The 12,458-nt window shown below is 42.2% G+C and overlaps 1 long non-coding RNA gene across 1 annotated transcript; it reads right to left on the reverse strand.

Annotated features, from left to right (window-relative positions):
* Nucleotides 1–482: 482 nt before the first annotated feature.
* On the reverse strand, nt 483–7,149 carry LOC119089144. Its single transcript, XR_005093015.1, has 2 exons — nt 6,260–7,149; nt 483–3,300 (listed from the first exon to the last, which is right to left on the reverse strand). It is a non-coding gene; the product is annotated as an uncharacterized LOC119089144 (long non-coding RNA).
* Nucleotides 7,150–12,458: the final 5,309 nt, after the last annotated feature.

The following is a 12,458-nucleotide window of genomic DNA, read 5'->3' on the forward strand; positions in this document are numbered from 1 at the left end:
TGTTATTTAGCAGCCTCCGATAACGGGAATTTTTGTTCCTGGTCTTCATTATGTTGTGCACACTCCTCAGACCACTGTAAAATATTTGTATAAGATGATGTGCATCCTCTACCAGGTCCCGCTAGCTGTGAGAGGCACGGTATGGTTCTGACAAGCTGGCATGTTATGCAAAATACTATATAGCAAATGAACTTAAATATTTTAAACTCCAGTTGAATTAGCTGTTTGTTTACGTCTGCTGACCCCACGTGGAAGCAGTGTACAGTATTTTATAAATACATTCATTCCGTAGCACAGTCTGTTCTAGAAAAAGTGATGCTAATGTTAAATGTTTAGGTGGCTGTATACTTGGCCTAGATATTGCATTCAACTCACTAATCTTTACAATAACAATTTGACTTGACTGAAGTAATCCCTCTCCAAACCCTGTCTTAATTTTGTGTCAGCACAATGCATGCTGTGCTTTATGCATTTATTTTGACTTTTTTTTTTTTTTTTTTTTTTTTTTTTTTTAGTGCACTTAACATTTTACTCTTGTCTGCTGCAATGCTTAAGCCAGTTAGGGACCCGCTCAAATTGTTGGGCTTCTTAAAATGGGACTATGTTCAGGTTTCAAAAATTAAAACTAAGTAGTCAAGGGTTTCTTCTTTCAAGCTGGTGAAGCTCTGAACGAATACTATGAAATAAGGTATCAACTGCAAGTTGTAATAGCTAGGGGACCCAGAGACGACAAGCCAGCCCCACTCTGGAGTCCCGAGGTCCAGGTGTGGCAGCATCTGTGAGATGCAAAAGACACAGTCTTTAAGGCTTCCTGGGTGCAAATTGCTAAACCAGAGATGAAAGCCAAAGGTCCACGATGACAGGACAGAAAGACACAGATCGCTATGAGTGGATGGTCCCACGGTAATGGATGAGACCTCCCTTCTTGTCCTGTGGCTTTCACACCCTGTGGGTGAGCTGGGCCCAGAGGTGGGAACAGGGTGTTTTTGATGAAGCACCAGGTGACTCCAAAGAGTGTCTTCTTTAAAGAAGTCGCTGTTCCATTGTTAGAAGTCATTCAACATCTGGAAAAGGATGGTTCCAACTTGCACAGTCTAAATGCTCCCCAAATGAGTAGGGAAATCTTTCCTCTCCACCAGCTTTGACCTGTGCTGTCTCTGGTGTCTACGAGTCAAGCATCTTGTCTCTCAGATTAGAGTCAATAAAAGAGGGGGTTGGTTCTGATTAAAGAAGAACACTTTTCTTTTTCAAATTAATTTCGGAGAGTGTTAGTGTGGCCTTTGCTCTCGTGACCTCCTTGTGCTGATCACCCCTAATAAAATCAAGATGTACTGATTTCTGTGTGTCATCTAAGAGGGGGTGCAGGTAACCAGATCATCCAGAATAATCAAAAGAGGTGATTCCTTTCCTAATTTTCCTGGAATAACTGGTCACCTTCTGCAGCATGTGATCCCCGCATGGGTGTTGGGGGCTGGAAAGTGAACGGATGGACATCTATGTAGATGCCCATAGATTCTGAGGGGCATTAATGCCAGCTATGGCTCCAGGCCTTTTGGATTGCTGAAGAATGTGAGGCACAGGGTGTGATCAGCCTTGGGCCTGGGGGCACAGCTTTTTTTTTTTTTTTCTTTCTTTCTTTTTCCTTAGTCTAAAGCTAGCTCCTTTTTTTTTCCGTGTGTGTGAGACCAACAGACTCATCCATTACCTCCCTATGGACCCCAAAACAGTAATCTCAAACATCAACTACATGGAAAAGCCAGATGTTCTGAATTTGACCCAGGTCTGATCTTCCAGTTGACTTCACCTCCTCCCTCCAACCAAGTTCCTAACGTGGCTGCTGTAGCACCTGTCATGTCCAATTCTGAATTGCCTGTCTGAATCCTGAAAGGCCCTCTACATCTTCACCCAGCCGCCTGCCTCTCTCTCTATGAAGGGATTACAAACTCAATGCAAGACCCAGATCTAGAATGCAAAGGAATGGGCCTAGGAAAGACAATGCAAGGGCATGCAAATATATATATATATATGTCCCACAGAAAGATTCAAATATGGGTTTTCAACCTCTGTACTAGCCACATAGGTATGCGCCAGCAGAATTCCCAATGGCCATGTTTGGGGGCCTCTGATTTGGAGCCAAGCACGGTCTGATTCATGATTCTCACATAGAGAGCAAACACATCAAATACACTCAAGAATTCTGAGTTGGGAGAAGCAGTTCACCCTATTCGGGGTGACTCCTGGATGACTTCCATGTATGTTAATTAGCATGTTTGACTGGATCCAAACACAGGATCAGCGTGAGGGAGACTATGAGGAAGGATACTGTAGCCTGTGAAGACTTACCTGCTTCCTGTCACTGGAGCATCTGAACTGAGTTTCTATTGCTGCTACCACTGTGTAAGACAGTCCATGTAGTCAGTACACTCTACTCATAGCCATTTCGTAACATAGCATTTAGACTCTCACTTGTAAATGTTCTAACCATAGTTTATAATGGGGGAAATTATTCAGATACCATTTTTAAATGAATTCCTATAAATATGATGATTTTGAAATTGGGTTTACTAAATATATATATACATCTTTTCCTTCTTTCATGTATGATAGAAAGAGGTTTGCATATCTACTGACACTATGAATATATATATATATAAATCTAGAGGCATTGTTCTTTTTTAACGGTCTGTTACTGGATTCACAATGCACTTTGAGCTTGTCTGTTTAGATATATAATTTGAAGCAGAAGTTGGCAGATTCTACAGGCAAAGAACTTTCTGGAATTTCTGTAACAAATGTTTTGCAATAAAAAAAAAATACAAATAGTTTAAAACATGACTCAGACTTCCTTGTGCGTTTATGTGTCTCAGTCTGCTCTCCACCATTCTCATGCTAAAGTCCCTGGTGGTTCCTAGGGAATCAGTGCCCAGAGCTCCAGGAATTACCCATTTTGGAAAAATAGAAGTTACAAACTGTTAAACTATAAGGTGTGTTCACCAGCAAAGAATGGATATTATAGGCCAATGTGGTGGGTTTTTTTTTTCAATTTGAAACATTTTCAAATTGACAGATATCACGTATAATTCTATATTTCTGGTACCTCCTAAGAAACATGAAAATCTGGCCATAATAGACTTACCATATCCCACACAACTGAGCCAAATGGTATACCATATCACTTCAGTGGGTGTCCAGATTCTCTAATATTCCACCAGTCCCCCGCCTCTCCCTATTGTCTCTTACCTGATTTCCTTCACTTGTTGGAATTTCCTGGAAGGCCCCGTAGGCTCTGGAACTTCAGTACTAAAAGAATTAAGGAAGTAGCAGCAAGTTTAGAATATTGAAATAGAAAAGACTCGGGGTAGCAACTTGTTTGGGGGGAACAAAGAAAAGAAGAACTAGTCTTTGTGCTAAAAATGTAGAAAAATTATGACTTCCTTGTCCCATTTAAAGTATATTATGAAAATGTTTCATTAGATTGGTTTTACAGCTCTAGCTGTAGATCCCATTAAGAAGGACCAGCAATAGCCCTTGCCTTTATAAATGTTAAATTAATTTTTAAAATCATAAGAAGAGAAATTTAAAAATATATACTCACTCATTAGACAGTGTTTGTTACACAGGCTAGCATAGAACTCCTGGACTTGAGTGATCCTCCTGCCTCGGCCTTCTAGTTAGCTAAGACTACAAGTACATACTATTGTACCTAGTTATTCCTTTTATGAAAAATAATTTGCGCCCAAAAAGATACCAAGATAAATAAAGTAAACTGAGTTTCTATTCTTGTGAGGCTTTACATAGAGCTGTCATGAGAGTCAGATCATGTCATTATCATTTAGTTGCCCAAAGAATACTTTTTGTTCATGTTACCTCACTTAATTGAAAGCCAGAAAAACTGGTCTACCATATAAGGAAGGTCTTTGATAACCACATCCTTATCACTGGAATTTTTAGTATTTTTTTTTTTTACCTTTCTAAATCACTGGTTATTTGACTTTTACCCATTCAGCTCATCACTATGTTATATCTCAGACCATTTCCTTAAAGCTGTGGGCTATAGAATAGTCATAATCTTTTAATATATTGTTGGGCTATAGACTAATGGTACCCAGTTAACTAAGAAATGCTGTCACTTGAAATCAGAATATTACTCTAATATTTTCTGCCTCAAATATTAAGCACTCATTTTTTTAAAGTTAGATATATTAATTTTCTAGAACTGTCTTAACAAAGGAGCATAAACTTGGAAACTTAAACAACAGAAATTCATCATCTCAAATTTTTGGAGATTTTTGAGTCCAAAGTAAAGATGTCCATAAGTTCATACCCTTCAAAGGACCTGAGAGAGACTCTTCCCTGTGGTCTTGCTCACTTTGGATGTTCACTGACATTCACTGACACTCCTTGGCTGATAGAAGCATCACCCTGGGCTCTGCCTTTGTGTCACCTGATGTTCTCCCCATGTATTGTCTCCAAATTTCTCCTTTTCATAAGAAGACAAATCCCATTATATTAGCCCCACCACCACCACCCTGCACCTTGACTAATTCCACCCACAGCAATCTTTTTTTTTTCTAATAAGGTCATATCTGAAGTGCTCAGGGCTAGGACATCCACATATGGACTTGGGGGAAGAACAAAATCAGATGGCAATAGTGAGTGAATTTGTACATAGGTTTATAGAGGTCATTAATCTTTCTCATGTCTTTCAAGGTAAAGAAATCAGAATTCAAGAATCAATCTACAACAATATATGGGTTAACCAAACGGAAAAAATAATAAATTAGTAATGCCAACCATGAAGTCATTAAATTTTTTCAAGTTTTATGTCTTCATGTGAAAATACATTGTTTTTTCATGTGAACATAAATTGTTATGTTGTCTTTTTTTTTTATTTTTTTTTTTTTTTGAGACAGGCTTTCTCTGTGTTGCTGTTGCTGTCCTGGAACTTTCTCTGTAGACCAGGCTGGCCTTGAACTCACAGAGATCCATCTGCCTCTGCCTCCCAAGTGCTAGGATTAAAGGCGTGCACCACCACTGCCTGATGTAACTTTTTTTTTTCTTCAGAGCTGAGGACCGAACCCAGAGCCTTGCACTTGCTAAGCAAGCGCTCTACCACTGAGCTAAATCCCCAACCCTATTATGTTGTATTTTTAAAAGTCAACACAGAGACATTGAGAGGGCTCGGTAGACTTGCCACACTAACTTGATAACCTCAGGTCAATCCCCAGAACCACACACAGGCAGAAGGAGATAGCCAGCTCCTGAAAGTGTGCCTCCAACCTCCACACATATGCCAGGGTACATAAATACCCACATTCTCGCATATACCATACACAAACAGTAAGAAATAAATAATTTTAAAGGAGCTAATAGTGAGTTTGAGGCCAACCTAAGTGATTAAGTAAGACCCCATTTCAAAACTAAAAATGCATTCCAATATGTGTGGCTCGTACTAGGAATCCCAGAACTTGGGAGACTGAGGCAGAAGGATTACCACAAATGTGAAGCCAGCTTAGACAATTGTCTTAAGAAATGATGCCAGGAATGGTGGTACATGCCTTTATCTCAGCACTCATAAGGCAGAATCAGGTGTATCTCTGTGAGTTTGAAGACAAATGGGTCTACGTAGAGTGTTTCTGGCAGCCAGAGCCATATAGTAATGCCTAATCTTAAAAAATAAATAAATAAAATAAACCACCATAGTGATGATAACAACAACAACAATAATAATAATAGGTGCTAGATATGTGGTAGAGTGATAACTCAGTGGTAGAGCCCTTGACTAGTATGTACAAGGCTCTGTGTTCATTCCCAAGTTCCCCACACACAAAAATAATAATAATAAAGAGGAGAATATATGGTTTGGTCCCAATTTATGTAAAATCCAAATCAGACATACAGAGGTGGATATATTTGCATATAAGTCATGAAAAGACTGGAGAGATGCCTCGAACCATAGTAAATGTTTTATAATATAGCTTTTCCTTTTGAAAATTCAAATGTGTAAGAATCAAAATTGACCTAAAGCTGGGTGTGGTGGCACACACCTTTAATTCCAGCACTCAGGAAGCAGAGGCAGGTGGGTCTCTGTGAATTTGAGGCCAGCCTGGTCTACATAGTTCCAGTAAGCCAGGGCTACACAGAGAGACTGCATACACACACACACATACACAGTGAGAGAGCGAGAGCGAGAGCGAGAGCGAGAGCGAGAGAGAGAGAGAGAGAGAGAGAGAGACCTAAGCAAAGTTGGATGACATACCAAGAGGCATCAGCTTCAGTCAGAAGGGTTTTCTCTACTGTCTTTGTGTTAAAGTTCACTGTAGGCATCATCCAATAATCATGAGGCTTTCAATGCAAGCCATCTCCTCCAACAACTGGTATAGCTAGAAGAAAATGGGAGAAATGGTTTAACTACTAATGTCATGAAATTATAATTTAAGGCATAAATATAATCAATGCCTTTTGAGCAGTTACTTTGTTCCTGTGAAAGAACTGAAATTTTTATTAAAAAGGCAAGACAGTCATGACTAAAAAGATAATTGCATGTTTTCATTATTTAATTAGAGCTGTTGAAAAAAATGGGAACAAGCAGGCTAAGTATGGCTCATCAGCATTCAAAGCGCTCAAGTAGAAGCTAATGGCCCCCGGGAAGGCAGTGCGTGGATGGTTTCCCACATTTAGGTAGGAAATTCGACTATATAACCTATTCTGAGACTGTAGAACAGGACTAGAAAGTCTTCAGAATTAGGAGGAAAGAACAAGCCCCCTAGCCTGGCAGAACCTAAAGGAATAAGGAAGACTAAAGACAAGATAGGGTCAGGTATTTGCAAGGCTAGAGTCCCAGGTAAAAGAAGACTCCACCATGAAAAAGACTGTGACTGATTCCTCAGGAGCAGCAGGAAGCCAACCTGCCCTGTATGGAGGACTCACCACCGAGAGGCGCTGTTGAGTAGAGGGCCCCTTCAATTCACTCAATCCTGTCTATACTTCTATGATGGTGTTGGCATTATTATTCTGTCCTGGGTAGAGGAAAGGAGATTCATCGTTCCATACATCCGTGTCAGGCTAGAGTTTGGGCTTTATTCTGTGACAGGAAGAAAGGGACTAAAGAATTCTAGACAGGGCATGTAGCACATGACAGTGTGGCTGGTGGAGGAGGGAGGGAGGGAGAGCAGGACCTGGTGAAGAACTCCTTTGCAGGCAAAAAAAAAGTGAAAGGAAGCTTCACAACTCGGCTTTATAAATGTTCCCTGAATCCCTACTGTTTGACCAACACTGACCACTATCTTTATCTGAAACAGCACCCTCTCACTCAACTTTCTGATGAGCCATGTCTTTCTCAGTAGAGGACTATGCTTAAATGCATGCCCAAGGCCCTTGCCTCGAATGCCTGCCTCCCAGGAGCATTTGTGCCATGGAGAACAGCTCTACACTCTGGCTGAAGCTCTACCTTAGGCTGCTGCTGCGTTCTTGGCTTGATAGGGTTGATCTAGGAGTACCAGTCAGCTAGCCGTGGTGGTGCAACTCTGTGACCCCAGCCCTTGGTAAGAAGAGGCAGGAAGACTGGTCAAGGTCAGTTTGGGTTACGTTGTGAGATCAAAAGACAATAATAATGATGATAGTAGTAGTAATAAAAGTATCGATTAGTTCTTCTTTTGGTCATCAGGCTAGAGATGGTACAAAGGGGCAAGTTGGATAAGTGTAGCCCAGACCCTTGGGCTGCCAGCAGTCATGTCCCTGCAGGTTGGCTGCGCTGCAGAGGGAATCAGTCTGCCAAGAACAAGAGAGAAGAATATAGTCACGAAGACAGGAGCAGATGTAGGAACCAAAAAGATTCTAGACTCTTCCTGAGATGTAGCTATAATCCCACATTTAGGCTCTAAAAACATATCAGTATCCTTAAAATAAATACTTCTGTCATCCACTGAATTATGTCCCCAAAGATACCTTTGTTCAAACCCCCAGAACCTGTGGCTATTAGCTTGTTTTGCCAGGGTGAGTATCCCGAGATGGAGGAACGATCCCAGTTTATACGTGTGGATCTGATTGGAAGGAGGGGAGTCAGAGTCAGAAGGCCAGGGACAACAGAAGCAAACTGGGAGAGGGGGCCTGAAGCCCAGGAATGCAGGAGGCCTTTAGAAGCTGGAAAGGACAAGGACTAGACTCCTCCCCAAGAGTCCCTAGAAAGAACCAGACCTGCTGCCATCTTGATTTCAGGTCCTTGAGATACACTTGAATTTACAGCCTGCAGAACTATGGGAGAGCATCATGATGATTTCTCAAAGCAGCAGTTGGGAATGAACACATGGCAACCCCACACCCATCATTTTTTTCAAGTGAAGCTATATTATGCAGCCTCCAAAATCTTACTACTGCACATTTTTTTTTTTTTTTTTTTTTTTTTTTTTTTTTTTTTTTTTTGGTCTCTGTGATATGTTCTAGCCCAGGCTGGCCTCAAACTCATGATCCTCTTGCCTCAGCCTCCTGAGTACTGTTAAGATATATGGTATACAGCTGGCTGTGGTGGTACCTACATGTCCAGGCTTGGGGGTCGGAGAGAAACATTGGCATATTAAATGTATACATCCTGACTTTGAGATGTGGAAAAAGAGTATCTTAGAATTATGAAAATAAGGCTAGATACGCCCTTACAGCTCAGCCATCTCTCCTTCTGTGGAGCATTCTGTAACCTACCCCAATGATCTTTCCTTGCTTCCCAGACTTCAGACCTTACTTCTTTACCCAACTGCTAAGTTCCTTTGCCCCTCATTCCTCTCAAGCCAGTCCTTAGAGACCCTGGGTACATTCTCAGGACTGAGCTGAGGGCCTGACACGGAATTAATGAAGAAATGAATGCATATTCCAGCTCAGGCCCTGAGCAAATTCCCCACTGAGCAGCAATAACACATGTCACCATATGAACCTGATTTTGCTAAGCACCATAAATAAATAACATAAACAAATCCCCCCTTGAGTGTAGCGTGTGCTTTTAATGTTGCGATGGATACAGAGCCAAGTTGGAGGAACCAGGGTGGGTTTCCCAGGAAAGGTGAGATTTGAACTCAAATACCTCAATTGTCAAGGATGGGTGGAATGTCAAGGTAGGGGGGAATTCAACGAAAAAGGCATAACCTGGTTTTTTCAAAAGTCCTAACTGCGTGAAGATGCAGTAGACTCCAGAAAGCGGTGAGAGACTCGCCTAGGCTGGAGTACACACCAATGTGCGGTAAGTAAAAAAAAAAAAAAAAAAAGACAGGTCCAGAAAATCTGGGCTAGAGCTAAAGATGACACAAAAGACAAACAATAGAAAAGCTAATGTGGGAAATAGACAGGACTCACCAGTGAGATGAAAGGGCTACAGAGGGCTAAATATGGGAGAATCTTCTGGGTGGACATCACAGAGTGAGAAGAGGCGCTAACCGGGAAAAAGGGAAAAACTGAAGATGACGCCAAGGTCTTAAGTCTCAAAGGTGAGCCTAAATATATAGAGAGGACAATTGTGTATTGTCACCGAGAGTCAACATACTCCCCCCTCCCCGACAGATGAGTGAAAATGCAAATAAACTGTGAAACAACGTCAAGTAAGTGAATTGAATGAACAAGCAAATGGTGACAGTCCTTGACCCAGTCACAAGACTCAAGTCAAAGATACACGAGAACTTTCACTGATACGATCTGAGCTGAAAGGTATTTGGGGACTGTGGCCAAGAGTGCTTTAGTCACCAAGGTATTCTTCCCTGTGTGGTATGTCTGAATAAGTCCTCTGTGAGCCTCTAATCTAATAGCAGCAGAGTAAAACATGCAACAGTTGCCCCTCTGGGGCATCTCAGGCATGCCATGAAAGCTAACTTGGCCATGGGAAGAAGCTATAGGAGCATTTCAGTGGAAGGCCCCCAGGTCACTGGATGTTCATGAGCAGCTGATACTAAGAGACTAGAGATTGACAGCAGCAAGCCACAAAACCCAGAGTCATCCCACCTTGTAGGAGCGGCAGCCTAGGGACCCAGTGGGTCCTTCTCTACAGCACCCAGATGCCTTCCCAACATGATCTAAATTACATTGTTCTTGCTTATGGTTATCTCTGCCTCTGCCCTCACCCTCACCCCTCAAACTTAGGTTTACTTTAAGAACTTTGGTCTGCTTTACCTTGCTTTTTATTTTTGTTTTTTTATTTTTATTTTTTTGAGACAGGGTCTCTCTACATAGCCCTGGCTGTCCTGGAACTTCCTAGGTAGCCCAGGCTGGCCTCAAACTCCCAGAGATCCACCTGCCTCTGCCAGGATTAAAGGTATGCACCACCACACCTGGTTTACCTTGGTAGTGAACACAACCATGCCCCATTCCCTAAAGTGTTTTCCATGTTTCACAAAGAAAACTGATCCCTAGTGTCCCTTGGGTCAGTCTTACCAAGGCACCCATTTTGCTAAGCAGGACATATGTGGACTAGGCAGAGAGGAGAGTGGATGAAGGAATGGAGTATATTAACACACACAGGCATGCACACACACAAAATGCTGTTTTATTTTGTTTCTTTTTCACTGTTTTTGAGTCGGGGTCTCATTCTGTAACTCCGGCTGGCCCCCAAACTTACAGTAATTGTTCTGCCCATGTTCTCTAAGCGCTGAGATTACAGACATGAGCCACTATGGCTAACCTCACAGATACTGTCAGTAACTTCTTTTCCTTAGAGTTATATATATTCCTTATATATAGCCCAAGCAAAAGAAGAGAACTGATGTAGCCTGTTGTCACTGGCTTCTAGAGACTGGAAGCGCTGTTCCTCAGTTTCCTGTTGTAGGCTTTCAACCAGACTTGTCTCTGCTCTCTGGGCTTCTATGCTCACAGTGGAAGCTCCTGTGGTTCAGTTTTATTCAATCAATTTTGCTGGGCCATTAGCTCAGTCTGCAGTGGACAAAAAGCAGGTCAGCTCCATCATGTTATACGGGCGTGTCAAAAAATGCCCAAAACCAACCTGATGTCTTTCCTAACACATTCTCTCAATTCCTCTGTCTGCTACAGAGGTTTGCAGGTTAGACTAGGCCTGTGGTTCCTTAATTTCTTGATTTATAACCATTTACTGTGATGTGCTAAGAGCTAGGAACATTTAGGGGGTCGGGGAAGCTAAGATTTGTACAACTATTTAAAGAGGATCACAGAATAGCTAAAGCTCATCCACTGTCACCAAGAGAAGGTTCTGGGAAGCCCAGGTTAAGACCCAACAGGACCCCATGCAGGCTGTCAAGTGGAAAGCACACAGTCACCTGGAGCCTCTGTTTGCAGAGGAGACCCAGGTGACAGCTGTCTGCAGCGGTACCACAAGCAGCAGGCACATGCTCATCGCCCTCCGCTCTCTGCAGCTGCTAACAAACACACCAAAGTCGAGACAGTCAGAGCCTGAATGAAGCAAGTCAAGCTGTTCCTAATGCAGACAGTGGAACAGTCTGCACCTTCTAGGTCTCCTGAAAAATAGCGGCTGCAAGAGAAAGCCGTGCCTGTAAATGAGAGCATGGTAGTCACCTCAGATTGTCTGGAAATCTGTCTCGAGCGGAAGAGACTGACTGCTAATAGGAACGCCAGCCACCCTTTGAAAGCAAGCAGCCTTGCCTATCACGGCTCTGTGGGGTTGACACATTGCTCTCTGTCACAATGGGTGCTCTCAGTGATCACACGCTGCTGATCCATGTGCACAATTGTTCCATCTCTTGGTTTTTCCAGGGATTCTTTGACTCCCCCGGAGTCGTCCTGCTTCCTCTATTTCTTTATTTATTTGTATAGGTATTTTGCCTGCATATATGTCTGTGCATCATGCTTGAACATGGTGCCCAGGGAGTACAGGGGAGAGTGTCGGACCCCCTGGAACTGGAGTCACAGATGGTGGTGAGCTGCCATGTGGGTGCTGGGACTCAAACCCAGCTGGGCTTTCTCTCCAGCCTCTCTATTTCCTAATTATGAAATTGTTGATCATACATAAACACAGAAAGAATAAGAAAATGAACATCTATACATCCTCCATATTTACAACAATTGTCAACATTTTGCGGTTTGCTTCTTCTATCTCTATATAAACTTCCTTCTGATGCCATATTAATCAAAGCACTTCACTTCTGTAGACGTGAACATATCTCCCAAGAATAATGATCCCTCCCCTCTATGGTTGCTGAAGCGTTATCGTGCATGAGGAAGCAGCAATGATTCTAATGTCATCTAACATCTGGTCCAAGTCAAAATCCACAATTATTTCCAAATTCACTTTTGTGACTATTTTTATTTTCTAAGCCAGTATATTTGATTGTCACAGTTCTTTGGCCTTTCAGACAGCAGCTGCTCCCACAGCACACTCTTAATTCTCATGAAATTGAGTTTCCAAAGACTGCAGGCCAACGGTCTTGTTGACTGTCTCACATTCTGAACTCATGTGGTTGTTTCCCATTGTCATGTTCTTCTAGTCTCTATATGTC

Source organism: Peromyscus leucopus, chromosome 1 (genome assembly GCF_004664715.2).
Source record: "Peromyscus leucopus breed LL Stock chromosome 1, UCI_PerLeu_2.1, whole genome shotgun sequence".
Taxonomy (NCBI): Eukaryota; Metazoa; Chordata; class Mammalia; order Rodentia; family Cricetidae; genus Peromyscus; species Peromyscus leucopus.